This window comes from Penaeus monodon, unplaced genomic scaffold (assembly GCF_015228065.2).
Source record: "Penaeus monodon isolate SGIC_2016 unplaced genomic scaffold, NSTDA_Pmon_1 PmonScaffold_7780, whole genome shotgun sequence".
Classification (NCBI taxonomy): Eukaryota; Metazoa; Arthropoda; class Malacostraca; order Decapoda; family Penaeidae; genus Penaeus; species Penaeus monodon.
Window position 1 is genome coordinate 1 of NW_023662972.1, and position 15,473 is coordinate 15,473.

General features: G+C 29.2%; 1 pseudogene; it reads right to left on the reverse strand.

Moving 5' to 3' along the window:
* Positions 1-111: 111 nt before the first annotated feature.
* LOC119571753 lies at positions 112-15,400 on the reverse strand (annotated as a pseudogene).
* Between the last annotated feature and the right edge of the window lie 73 nt (positions 15,401-15,473).

Consider the following 15,473-nt stretch of genomic DNA (forward strand, 5'->3'; position numbering starts at 1 on the left):
GGTAAAAAGGGAATCATGGTAATACTGAAAATACAAATACGGCTCTATGAAAGAACATAGTAAGTGGTAATACATAATATATCGTGCAAGATAATATCAATAGATGAATTAGCAAGGAAACTCCTGTTAGACCCCAACTGTAAATAAAAATACAAACCCTAATGCCCAAATTAAAGAAGGACTATAATTCAATTGAGTACCGTGTAATGTTCCTAGTCAGCTGAAGATCTTAATACCCGTCGGGACAGCAATAATTATCGTAGCAGATGTAAAGTAAGCACGAGTATCAACGTCTATACCTACAGTAAATATATGATGAGCTCATACTACAAATCCTAGAACAACCAATGGCTAGTATAGCATAGATTATTCCTAATTTTTCCAAAAGCTTCTTTTTTACCAGACTCTTGACTAATAATATGTGAGATTATCCCAAAAGCAGGAAGAATTAAAATATATACTTCAGGATGACCGAAAAATCAAATAAATGTTGATATAAGACTGGGTCACCACCTCCTGCTGGATCAAAGAAGGATGTATTTAAATTACGATCTGTTAATAGTATAGTAATAGCTCCTGCTAGGACGGTAAAGATAACAGTAGGAGTAGAGCTGTAATAAATACTGCTCAAACAAAAAGTGGTATTCGGTCTATAGTTATCCCTGTAGATCGTATATTGATAACGGTCGTTATAAAGTTTACAGCTCCTAAGATTGATGAGACCCCTGCTAAATGTAATGAAAAAATACCTAGATCAACTGAAGCACCTGCGTGAGCAATTCTGGCTGATAAAGGAGGGTTATACTGTTCATCCAGTTCCCACTCCTCTTTCGACTATACCTCTAGATAAAAGTAAAGTTAGCGAAGGGGTAAAAGTCAGAAACTTATATTATTTTATTCGGGGAAATGCCATATCTGGAGCACCTAACATTAAGGGACAAGCCAATTCCCGAAACCTCCAATTATAAATAGGCATAACTATAAAGAAAATTATAACGAAAGCGTGAGCTGTAACTACTACATTGAAAATTTTGGGTTTCATCTCCAATAAGGCTTCCTGGTTGACCTAATTCAGCACGAATAATAAGACTAAGGGCTGTACCTACTATTTCCAGCTCAAGCTCCGAAAATAAAATATAGAGTTCCGATGTCTTTATGATTTGTAGAAAATAATCATCGTTGCGTTAGATAAAATGGCTTGAGTTATAGGCGATAGACTGTAAATCTATGTACGGGTAAATAACCCTTTATCATGGCTTTGTAGTGGAAATCAAACAAGACGTCAGACTGCAATTCTGAAGATGCGTGAAACGCCAGAGCTTAAAAGGTTAAAGCTTAGGAGATTCTACTCCTCTTGACAGCTTTGAAGGCTATAAGTTTTGATAACTTAAAGCTTTATAGAATTACCATGAACAGATTAGGGGCAAGTAGACCAAATAAGTTGATATACAATAATGAAGGTGTTTAAGACGATGTACTTATTATTTTTATACCCATTTAGTACTAGGACTTGAAATTGTAAATGCTATTATAGCAATACGCAAGTAGTAAAATAGAGTCAGAAGGGCCGATATAAGAAGGACTATTAAAATAACAAATATATGGGAGGAAATTATTTCTTGAATGATAAATCACTTGGGAATAAATCCTGTAAAGGGAGGTAAACCCCCTATAGATAATAACGAGGAAAATATAATTATTTTTATTTGCGGTGAGTGTGACGAATAGTTTATAATATGAGAAATATGGAAAGCTTCTTGAAAATTGAATAATATAACAATTGAGGTAAAATAAAACAATAAAACGAAAAGTATAATAATCAGTTCGTTTCTCTAATCAAGATAGCTGATATTATCCACGCTATATGATTAATAGAGGAATAAGCTATAATTTTACGTAAAAAAGTTTGGTTAATCCCTCCGATTGCTCCTACTAACGCGGAAGAGATAATAGCTGCTGGAATAATGGGCAGATCATTGAAATAATGTATATGTAATAAAGAGAGAGGAGCAATTTTTTTGAATTGTTATTAAGATAATCACTTTAGGTCATTGTAATCCTTCTATAACTCTAGGGAATCAAAAATGAAATGGAGCTGCTCCTGATTTTAACAAAAGAGCCACTGTTATCAACATGATGGCTAGTTCATTAGATTTATAATACAAAAGAGGCGGATATAATAATAACCGAAGAACCTAACGCTTGAATTAAAAAGTACTTTAGAGCGGCTTCTGAGGAATATTGATTATTTTTTGAAGAAATTAAAGGAATAAAAGATATTAGATTTAGTTCAAGTCCAATTCAAGCTCCGAATCAAGACGAAGAAGAAATGGAGAGAAGGGTACCTAAAGAGAGAGAAGAAAAAAATAAGACTTGTGAAGAAGAAAGTAAAATTAAAGAGAGGGGGTTAGACCCTCATAATGGGGTATGAGCCCACGAGCTTACTTAGCTTATCTTTTTTGCTGTAAAAGAATAAACTAATATTAAAGATATACTCTGGTGTATAGTGCACACAAAGTTTTGATCTTTGGGGTAATGGTGTTAATTCCATTGGGTATAAAAAAAGGGCATTTAATGAAGGTAAGATTCATACTTACATGTTTTTATCCTATCAAGATAATCCTTTTTCACGCACTTCATTTTATATAAAAATTAATTATTAAAGATAGTAAACATGACTATATTTTTAAGTTGTATTAAATTTAGATAATAGTGGTAGTAAAACTTTTGATAGAGCTAAAAACTTAATTTTTAAGTACTATATATTAAATTAAATATTTATAACCGCATATTTCACTTTTAAAAAGTTTTCTTTAATTAAATATTTATATATATATTTTAAATTATCGGTTATAAATAAAATAGTGTTTCTTCTTGAAGGGATTGGGGAAAAACTTTAATTATGCTTAGAATTTTTAATAGTTTTTGATATAAGACGGGGGACCACTATTTTTTATTTTAAAAATAAAAAAAAGAAAAAATTACATAATAAAAACAAATGGAATCTAGATTATTTTGTAACTAGTCTATATATTTTAATTATTCTTTAAAAATTTTACAATTGGTAAACAGGAGACTAAATTATTTTTACACCACTATTTTAATTATCTCAGGAAATCAAAAGAACCATTCTTAACGACGGTCTTTTAAAACGTTATTTACCAATTATATATAATTTCACATTGTTGTTTTTACAGATGGTCCATTCAAATAGAAAGTTATTTACAAAAATATTTTAATTAGATAGAATAAAAGGTTTAAACTACATCCTAAATTTAAAAAATTTTTATTATTAAATCAAATTTAAAACCACAATAAGTATATAATAATTCTTTTTAAAAAAAATTTTAAACTGTTTTATTATTTGTAAATAAAATAAAACAAATTAAATTATATTCTACATATAACTAGTTTTGATTTATATAAAAATGAAAAACACAAGTTTTAAAAAAACCTTAGACTAAAATGGTATAAATTTTAACCACCCCGAAGGGCGTTCTTACAAAAAATCGGTCGGAGGGGATTTTGATGTTTATTCAAAAAAATAAGTTTGACTATTAGACAATTATAAATTCCGATGCTGTTTATGGTTTAATTATGTTTTCAAATTTGGTAAACTTTTAGTAAAAAATTATATACATTTCCTTGGCCATGTTAATTAAACCTAAGAATTATATAAAAAAGGGTTTGAAGTTGAGGGGGGGGCCAAAAGGGTTGGGGGGGACAGAGATTCTAAAAATTAAAAAAAAATGTTAGGTAATTTTTTTCAAGTTACTCTCTAAATCATTTCTTATATCTTCAAAAAAATTTTATAATTTACTTATTTTTATTTTTTACTTATTCGTGTTTTATATGTATAAAGTGCCTCTTAGTTTAAGTTAAAGTTTTATCCTAGCTTGTTCTTCCATTTTTTATGTTTAAATTGGTACATGTAAATCTAAATTGTTACAATAGGTTTTATTTTAAAACAAACTAAAATGGTTTAATTAAATTGTCTCTCTGGAATGTAGAGGGGTTTTCTTAAGAAAATTAAAATTCTCAGTTACTAATGCTAATCCCCACAATAAAATTGAAAAACGTTTTAGAAACTTTGGGTAAATCCTTAAAAACTTATTTATGAAACCTTGGGTTTAACAAAATTTGTTTGGGCCCAGCAACAATGTGGCCGCAGGTTTAGACTGAGGAGGTAAAAATGAAAGGGGAAATTTGGTTAAAAAAAAACCAGTTATATTTATTAATTTTTTTTCTTTTAAAAAGGCCTTTATTAATAAAGGGTGAAAATTCACAAGTTTTTTTTTGAAAAATAGTAAAAAATAAAAGTTTTTTAAATTCTTTAATTGACTAAAAGGCTGTTAAGGATTAAAAGGGAATGGTGAACCAGGGAATTAGGGGGGGGGAATTACCCTGTTACACCTTTAATTTGGGAATTATTTAATGACCTGGGTACTATAAACAGGTTATTATCTTGGAAAACTCAAAGGGAGTTTGGTCTGGTGGGGTTTAAATTAGTCTATTTAAGAGGGAAAAACCTGTCCTTATAATCGGAGAAACCTACGGAATATCTTACTTATTTTGTAATGATTAAACAGTTGTTCTAAACCCGTTTCATTATTTAAGGTAAACTTTTACAATAAAGCGGTAGAGGTATTGAAATTAGGTTAGCTTAGGATATAGTAGGATCAAAAAGGTGGGGCAGCTTATGGATTAATCAGGGAAAAAGCGATGGGTCAATATATTAAAAATATACGAAATAATAAAAAAGGAAAATCTTTATTATTGAAAGGGGTGATTTAAAAAGTAAAAAAGAAATTTAAAACCAAGGGAATTCTTTTGATTTCTTAGCTCTTAGGTTCTGTACACAAATCCGCCCGTTCGCTTCTTTTCGTCCAATTTAGGGCCGAGGGGAATAAGTTTTCGGTAAACATAGTTAGGTGTTAACTGGAAAAAGTGTTAACTAGGGATAATTCCAAGATGGGAGGGCTTGGAATAGTTAAAGCATTCTCACTTACGTTGAGGAAGTTCCATTGGTTGTGGGGCAATCAAGTGTATCTGAAAAAATTAAAATTCTTTATTAAGCAAATCATGGTTTTTTCCTATATATTAAGTGAAGTAAGAAAAATATTTGTGTGAAATGTATTTGTTTTAGTAGAGGGGAATCGAAATAAATTTTTATAAATTAAAAATTATAGGACTAAAGTACTGTTAAAGGGAAAGAGGAAAATAAATTGCAACAAAAAAATGGGAATTAATAAAAAAGTAAAGTTAAAATTCTTGGTTTAAACCCCTTGTGTAGTAGGGAAAAAATTCCAAAATAATCTTTATTATGTTTAAAGGAAAAAAGGTTTCCCGAAAAGGGAAAAAAGGGAGCTTTAGTGAATACAAAAAAAATAAAAAATATATTAGTTTTGTTTTCGATGTAGTAATGAAAAAAATTATCACAACAATTTAAAATACAGTAGGTGAAAATGGGGCTAATCGTTTTGTTCATATCTTGGTTATTGGTGGAAAATGTAAATTTATTTGAATGTATATTGAGGTAAATCAAAAAGCTTTTAAATTATAATAAAAGAATAGGAGGGTAAAGAAAAAAAAAAAACGCAAAAAAAAATCAAGCCAAGCTTTTTCTTGTTCTAACAATAGGGGGTGTTATTGTAATTAATTGGGGAATTAATTATTTTTAGTGGAATTTGTAGGCGTAAAAAAAACAGCTATATTAATTAAAAACCGTTTCTAGGGTTTAATATAATTTTCCTTTCAAATTTTAATAAAACACTGAATCTAACTTGTTAAGTAGCCAATATTTTATGTTAATAAAAATTTAACCATTAAAGTGATAATTTGAACTTTTATTTAAGGTTAGAAAAATACAGTTTTGTTGTAAATAGATAAAAACATTAAAAATAACATGTATATATTTTTATTTTTTTTTAGGGGATATAATAAGGGGGAAAAAAAACAACTCCGGGCAAATCTACCGTTTTGGCCTGTTTTTATTTCCCCCCCAAAAAAAAAAACATGTCTATAATGGATTTGTTATATAAAAAGTTCCTAGCCTGGGCACTGAAAAAATTATTTTTTAAAAGGGCGCCCAGCCGGTGTATTACTGACACGTTGGCGAAAGGGTAGGGCATAAATCATTAGGGTTCTTTTTAATTGAAAGGCCTTTTGGTAAGAATGGCGGTTTGGGGAACAAAAAGGTAATCTGGTCTCAGGTTATAATACGTTGACAACTAAACAACTTTATAAGTGTGGAAAGTGCTTTAATAACTTTTAAGGGGACCCCGAATTTAAGGAACCCTATAAAAAAACTTTAACATATAATTTGATTAAAATTAGTTAAATTGTTAGTAATTAACTTGGATTTTTAATTAATGGTTTGTTGGCGGTTGGGGGGCGGTTGGGGACGGGGTGGTAAATTCTAAATTTGGGAAGTAACTGTTCTTTTAAATATTTTATTTAAAAAAACAAAGTATTATAATTGAAAAGGGAAAACAGGATAATGATGCCCCTTATTAAAAGGATTAAAAACAGATTAAAGTTACTTTAAGGGGATAACAGGCGTTAAAATCTTCTTTGGTGGGAGGGAGGGAGGTCCTCATCGGGGGGAACAAGAAGGTTTGCCAGACCTCGATGTTGGGAATTAAGGTTATTCCGTATTTTAATTCAAGCAGGTTATTAACGGAAGTTGTCTGTTTCGACCCTATTTTTAAATCCCTTACATATGGGAATTGAAGTTCAGGGGTGACCCGGTCGGGAGGTTGTCCAGGGTGCGGGTTTCTATCTCTTTAATTTTATTATTAAACTTTAGTACGGGGGAAAAGGGATTTTTTAAGTAGTTAAATAAATTTTATTTAGATGGACAATTATATTTAATTTTATTTGTTGCTTTGGAGGGAAATAGGCATTGGGGACTTAGGATCCAATAATGTGGGGGAGGTAAATAGGGGGGGAGTCAAAATACCATTAAATTCCTTCCACAAGTAATAAACGTGGTTGGGTGGTGGATTAACATGAATTTAGTAGGTATTTAATAACTTTATTATTTAATCAATTGTGTTCTTTAGTAAGGCCGGTTAGCATTTGGGTACTTTACTGGACACGTAAAAAGATTTAAGGGGTATAGTCCGGATTCGTTTTTAAAAGGTTGCCTAATAAAAATTTGGGTGTTTTATAGGGTTTTGTGTACAAACCTTTGTTGGCTGAAATAGGGGAAATTGTTTTGCTGTTTTTAAAAGTGTATTTATACTTAAAGGGAAAAACAAACTTTTACCTTTATATCAAACACTTTTTTAACCTTTATTTTATATTCTTCCTTGTTTTTAGGGTTTATTTTGGTTTCTTTTTAATTTGTCTGTTAGTAATTGTTACCTTGTTATTGGAAAAAAACTTGGGGGGCCTAAATAAACAAACTTTACATGAGTACTTTATTTTTTTTTTTTAATGTTGTTTTAACGAAGGACTAGGGTGTTTAACAACAACTATTAAAAAGAAGCTGGGATGATTTCTTCTAATTCCAAAATATTCCCTTTTAGGTTAGATTAAGGCGTAAGCTCAAAAGAAAAACAATTTCCCATATGATAGTAAGGAACGTGCTTGGAAATTTTATTATCTTTTTTATTTTTTTTTTTTTTAGGGAGCGAGGGGTTTTTGGATTCAGTTGATGGGGCTTTATTTCGGGGTTACTGTTTACCCAACAAACCGTGATGTTTTGTGATTACTCTGAATTTTACTTTTTCCCCCTATTCTTTTAATTTGGGGATTTGCCTCATGTTAGCAGAGACTAAATCGAAAAAAACCCCTTTTTTGATTTCCGCTGAGGGAGAATCTGAACAACAACTTTAGTATTTCTGGTTTTTTGAAATACTGGGAATATAAGAAGAGGGGGGTCTGGCTGTTAATTCTTTATAGCTGGATATGCAAGAATCTTAATTTATTAAGAGGGAAATATTTATTTCTTCCCCCCCCCTTTTTTAATTTTTTTAGGGGAGGAGAATTTAAGCAGTTTCCTTCTTTATTAACTTAAAAAAAACTTTGGAATGGTCGCCTTTTTGCCTTTGTTGAGGTCCCCCGTGGGTTTTTACCTTTTACCCACGTTTTTTCCGTTATTGAATAAAGCTTATATAATTTGCTTTTGGAAAAAAGATTCTTAAACTGTTGGGCTCAAAGTATTTTAGGATGTTTTTATAGGGGTGAAAAACTTGTGGTTTTTACATTTGGTTTTAGTTTATTAAAATTCTAAATTGTAACTTTTTAGAAAAGTTTAATTAGGGGATTCGGAACCTCTAATTGGCGAAGCTTCCCCAAAAACAACCGTGGCCTTTTTCCTTATCAGCCAAAAGAAAACTTAAATCTAGTATCTTATTCCCATCATTATACGATTAAGTCGTAAAGTGGGTTAATAACCTAATTAAGAGGAAAATAAAGGGAACAGTTTCAGGGGAATCTGGGGGACCAGTAATTACATTATTAAGGATCTTCAAAAACGGGGGCCGTGCCCCAATTCCAAAGGTAATAAGAAGGGGGGGGGGGGGGGACACTACTTTAATAATGGAGCAAAATATAAAGTGATTTAAACAGGGGATAAAAAACGTTTTAAAATATTCGGGAAATTTGTGCTTCCAATGGGTAAAAAGGGGCAAGATACATAAAATTGAGGATAGAAAAATTTACCCTAAGGGAATATTGTTACAAAACCACCTTCCTAATTTATTTAGGGGAAATTCGAATTCGTAAAATTAGGCCATAGTTGGCAAATAATGAAAAAACAAAAAAAATATTATCACACCAACTCCGGTGTTGGACACTATGTGGCAGGGTAAACAAGGGCTGGATTGGCCCCAGGGATAAATATATGGAATTTTTATTTTAAAAATTTTAAAAATTCAAAATTTAATAAAAATAAAATTTAAATGAATATTAAAAAAATATTAAATTTAATATGTTAATTTTACATTTTATTGTAACAAAAAAAATTAAATTTATTTTTTAAAAGGTTGTCTGGGATCTTCCCAATAAAAAATCAAGGGTTTTTAATTTAATGGGGTTAATAAGGGAATTATAAAAGTTTCCTGCTAGCATTACGGGGATTAAATCCAGTAATATCCTTTTAAATGTAAAAATAAGGGATGAAAAAAAGGTTAACTTTTTGTTTTCTAACATTTTTTAACAACAATTTCCGAAGCGGGGATTGTTTAGGATTCATGTTGGATGAATAAAAAAAACGGAATTATGGGAATAATAGTTGCTTGCTTGCTTACGATAACAACAAACGGGACTTAAAAACATTGGAAAAGCTGAAGAAATTCGAGTTAAAATGGGTAGGCATTATCCGGGAACTTTGGGGCAAATCCACCTCCAAATCAGTTTACCAAGGATGTCATGTAACCAATATATGGGAATTAGCTGGAAAATAAAATTTCGTGAATTACAGTGGGCTCACCAGAATGATTTTTGCCTCCAAGTAACCAACATAATTTCTAAGGGAAGGCAGGTCGCCTATAAAACAACATAGTAGCTAGAAAATGACACCCTACTGGATCAAAGCAAATGGTTTATTATATTTAAAAAACGGATTTCCATAAAAATACCTCGTCGGTTAGTATAATAACAACGAACAAATGGAAGAAGGAAAAAAGGACGCCCCATTAGCCATGGAACGTTCGGAGAGAAAGGATCAACCATAAATTTTTAAACCATCTCGACACAAAATAGTTGCTTAACCACTAGAGAATGGCTAGGGGGTGTCAAAACATGGGGGGAAAGGCAGTATAGTAGCTGTATAGGCTAAAAGAGTCCAAGTACGATGTGAATTTAAACCTAAGGCCAATTTAAAAAAACCCAAGGAGGAGAACATCCTTCCCTCAAAGTGTCAACAAAGTTTGGAAAATGTGAAGGGCCCACTGGGTGGCTGGGAAGGGGTTTCCAAAAAAAAACCAGCTCCATTTTAAATTTTTAAATTAAAGGGGGTGATTTACGGACATGGGTGATTGTCATTAATTTTAGGTGAAGGGGAATGAGTCGTAAAGGGGGGGGACCAAAAAAAAAAAGTGGTTAGGTTTAATTTTTTAAACTTACTTACGATTTATGTTAATAACAAATATAAATACAATAAAAGTTTAAAATTAAAAGTGAGGTTTTAAAATAGTAGTATTAATTATAAAAAACGGATTCTTAAACTAATGATAGGGGTTGAAGAAAAAACTGGGGTCATTTAATCAGTTGATTGATTGTTGTAGGGAAAAAAGGAGGGAGTAGTATTTACTAATATAGGAAAATTTTTCTTAATAAATATTATTTAAGTAAGTCTGTTAAACTTGGAAAAAAAAAACAGCGGTTATTATAAATAACTAAACAGGTTAAAAAAAGGGGGAATGGTTAGAAAAATCTAACAAGGAAACTCATTAAGAAGCTAAGGATGCTACAGTCACAATTTAAAAAATAAAGACAACTAATATTGCGACTAGGAAAAAAATAAAATAAATTAAAATAATACATAGGTAAAAACCCACAAAAAGAATCTATTGAAGAACACCAGCTGTAAAAAACACCAACAGATTATTTACAAGTTTGAATTAGTAAATTATAAGGGCCCTATGCTAAGGGGATGAAAGTAACAAACGTGGTGTTTTCGGGTTAAAAAAAGGTAAAACAAACAATTTTTTAAAAATTTATTAAATAATTAATTTTAATAAAATTAAAATTTTTTTATAATAAAATTATTTTATAATAGATTATTAAATAATTACAAAATTAAAATAATTTATTATAATGTTAAAATAAATAAATAAAAAAAGAAAATTAATATATGTTTTATAATTTTCATTTAATTATCATATTTTTATAAAATTTATTTAAATTATTATAAAATATTTTTAAAAAAAATATAATAATATTATAAAATTTAATTTATATTAATTTATAATATCTTTTTAATAATTAATAAACTTTTAAATTTATTTTTAAAAATAAATTAAAATTGAAAATAAATTAAAAAATTATTTATTATATTTCATTTTTAAATGCTTATAATTATATAATTAATTTATAAAAAAAAATTAAAATAAAATTTTAATAATAACATTCGTATTTAATATTTAATAAAATAAATTATTTATTAAAATATATATATTTGAAATTAATTGTATTTTAATATTAATAAAACAAATAGTTATTTTAAATTAATATATTTTATTATATTATAATTATCATGATAAATAATAATAATTTTATATTAAAATTATAAATATTTTATAAATTTTTTTATAATTTTTAAAATTAATTTATTTTGTTAAATGTTTAATTATATAATAAAAAATTTTATTTTATTTATTACTCTAAAATTAATTATTTTTAATTATTATAATTAAAAATATTAAATTTTGTATAATTATTTATATATTTTAAAAAATTATATTAAATAAATTAAACTAAAATACATTTTTTTTATTTTTTTTTAATTACTTTTTTATTATTTAATTTTTTCATTTTTAAATTTTTTTAATTTTAAACATAATTTTATTTCATTTAATTATATATAATCAAATATATAACACTATAATGAACTTATTCATTAAACAATAATTAATATTAACAAAAAAGGATGAAATAATAATTATTGGTGAACAATATTAATTTTATGGTAAAGTAAAATATTATTTTATTTTAATTATAAAATAAGTGAAATTACATAAGAGGGAATAGGTTTAATTTAACAAAAAATGGTAGTTTTGGGAAAAAAAACTGAGTGTAAAGAGGGCAAAAAAACTTTTCTTTTTTCTTTTCTGATTCTGTGCTTTTTAAGAAGGGGAATTGAAACACTTTCCAATTCTGAATTTACCCAAAGGGGGGACCCAGTGTTTTATTTAAGAAGCTATTTTAAAAACTAAATGTATGAAATTCTTAATTTTTTATTTTAACCAGTGGGTTTCCCTATTAGTTTGAAGGAGTAATTATTGTGGTTTATGAGGTTTGGTTTTTCTTTTAAACTAGTAAAAAAAACTTTTATTTAAAAAACACAAAACCACCGTTAATTGGAGGTTTGGGGGAGTATATTATACTAAAACCATTTTTTGAATTTATAAAGGATTCAACATTTTATCTAATATAGGTTTCATGAAAGTACTTTGTATTATTTTTTTTTTTAAACTTGTGGGCAGGCTTGTTTGAAGGGGTTTGCTTAGGGGCACTAGATCTTTTAGTATCTGTAGTTCCGTTAACCACCTTTGGTTTTAACGAAATTTTTCTTTAGGGGGAAAGGGATTTTTTCCCGTGGAAGGTGTTAATAATTTTGGTTAACAATGTTTGAAAACTAAAAATTTTCTTTATTATTGTGTAATTATATTGATACTGCTTGGTAAATTTAAACTGGAGAGGCTTGTTTCAACGCTTTCTTTTATTTATTCTTTTTCCTATCGTTTAAACAAATAAAGTTAATGTTTATTGTGTCATCCATGAATTTTTACAATTAGATAATTGAGGGTTGGGATGTTCCCGGGAGTTGATTTCTTGGGTTATATCTTTCAAAATTGCTTATCCAGTTTTTTGGGGATTTTACTTGGCTCCTGTTTTTGGGTTTGCCTCAAGGGGACAAAAAAGGGTTTTAAAAACGATAATTTTAAATTTTGTTAAAAGCCACTTCTTCTATTTTTTTTTTATGGTTTTAATATTTTTTCTTTTATTTTTTTTTTTATTACAAATTAAAAAACTTTTTTCAACGTTTAATGGATTTATTTGTTGTTTCTTATCAAGGGTTTTGAGCAGATCTTTAATTCCTACTTTTAGTTCTTATTTTAGGTTTGAGGTTTATCAAGGCCCGAAAAACGGTGGAACTGCAGGCTGTGGGGGATATATGTTAATTTTTATAACTTTTTATTGCTTCAAGTGAACCCTTCTTTTTTTCTATTCTTTACATAGGGTTTTTTTATAATTAAGAAAGGTAGGGCTTAAAACTTTAGGTTGAGGAGAAAATGTTAGGAGGGAAGAGGGTTTTTTATCGCCTTGGTTATTGTGAAAGTATGTTGGAACTGTTTTTGCTTTTATTGTTTAAAAAGTATCCCTAGAATTGTTTAGGGTTTTCCATTTATTGTGACTACCAAACAAAAAAGCTCTATGGTAAGAAGAACACCTGTTGGTGCAGGGGGTTCCCAAATACATTTTTCTGGCAGGGGCGTTTTTTATTCAAATACTCGGATGGTTATGATTGAATTCGAGTATATTTTTATTTGGGGGAAAAGCCTAACAAGGGAGTTATATTTTCTTGATTGTGGAATGTAGAATTAGGTTTAGTAGGGAGGGGTAGTAGTAAAGTCTGATATGTTACGTTCATAGTAGGATATAAAGGCTTTAATTGGGGCTTTATTCTTCCTGTAGAAAAAAGGGGCACCCCATTTAATAGGGGCCATTGGTTTTATCCAAAGGTATTGTAGTTTTGGTTAAACCCTTAATGTTTTGAGTTCAGACCGGCGTGAGCCGGGTCGGTTTCTATCTCTTAATTTTATTATAACTACTTTAGTACGAAAGGATTAAGTAGTTTAAAAAAAATTTTTAAATTTATATGTTTAAATTTTTAATTTTTTTGTTGCTTGGCAGAATTATGCATTGGACTTAGGATCCAATAATGTGAGTAATTAATCTCACAAGTAATACTGTGATAACTTAATTATAGTTATTAATTACTTTATTATAATCATTTGTGTTCTAGTAGGCGGTAGCATTTGTTACTTTACTGGAACGTAAATTTTGGGTTTATATTCAGATTGTAAAGGTCTCTAATAAGTTGGTTTTATTAGGTTTGTTAAACCCTTTTGCGATGCTGTTAAGTTATTTACAAAAACCCAACTTTACCTGTTTAATCAAACTTTTTACCTTATTATTCTCTCTGTTTTTAGTTTATTTGTTTCTTTAATTGTCTGATTAGTAATACCTTATGAACTGGGGCTAATAAACTTTACTATGAGTACTTTATTTTTTTATGTTGAAACTAGACTAGGTGTATACACCACTATAGACCCTGGGGGATCTTCTAATTCCAAATATTCCCTTTAGGTAGATTACGAGCAGTAGCTCAAACAATTTCATATGAAGTAAGACTGCTTTAATTTTATTATCTTTTATTTTTAGTAGGGGTTTTGATTATGCTTATTTAGACTGTACCAACGTGATGTGTGATTACTCTGATTTACTTTTCCCCTATTTTTAAATTTGATTTGCCTCAATGGTTTTACAGAGACTAATCGAACCCCTTTGATTTCGCTGAGGGAGAATCTGAACTCGTATCTGGTTTAATACTGAATTAGAAGAGGTGGTTTTGCTTTAATCTTTATAGCTGAATATGCAAAAAATCTTATTATAAGAATATTATTCTCTTTAATTTTTTTGGGAGGAGATTTTCAGTCCTTTCTATTACTTAAAACTTGTAATGGTCGCTTTTGCTTTGTTTGAGCCCGTGGTACCTTCCCACGTTTCCGTTATGATAAGCTTATATATTTGGCTGAAAAAGATTCTTACCTTTGCTCTAAATTTTTTAGTATTTTTATAGGGGTAAAAACTATTTGTTTCATTTGTTTATTATAATCTATTGTAACTTTTAAGAAAAGTTAAATTTGAGGATTCGAACCTCTATTGCGAGCTTTCAAAACACGTGCTTTCCTATCAGCCAAATAACTAATCTAGTATCTTTACCCATCATATAAGTGTAAGGGGTTAATAATATAATAAGAGAAATAAAGAACAGTCAGGATCTGACAGTAATTTCATAAGGATCTTCAACGGGCGTGCCCCAATCCAAGTTAATAAAAAGACAATACTTACTAATGATCAAAATATAAGTTGATTTTAAAAGGGTAAAACGTTAATCTTCGAAATTTTGCTACATGGGTAAAAGGCAAATTAATAAAATGAGGATAGATATTACTAAGGCAATAACACCTCCCAATTTATTTGGGAAATTTATCGTAAAATAGCCCTATGCAAATAAAAATAACACTCCGGTTTAATATGGGCAGGGTAACAAGTGGATTGCGGAATAAAGTTGTCTGGATCTCCCAATAAATAAGGGTTTAATAATGTTAATAGAATAAGTCCTGTAGCATTACGATAAATCCAGTAATATCTTTAAAATGTAAAATAAAGGGTGAAAAGGTACTTTGTCTACATTTCTAACAATTCCTAGCGATTGTTAGATCCTTTGATGAATAAAAGAATATGAATAATAGTTTCTGCCCGCTACGATAAACGGGAATAAAAAATGAAAAGTGAAGAATCGAGTATGTACATTATCGCTGCAAATCCCCTCAAATTTTGTTTCAAGATCTGTACCAATATATGGAATCTGAAAAAAATCAATTACAGTGGTTCCCAAAAGATATTTGTCCTCAGGGAACACATATCCTAAGAAGCATCGCTATAATAAGAAGAAATGAACTACGATCAAGCATGATAAAAAAATCATAATAATCCCGTGGTCCCAAATGCTA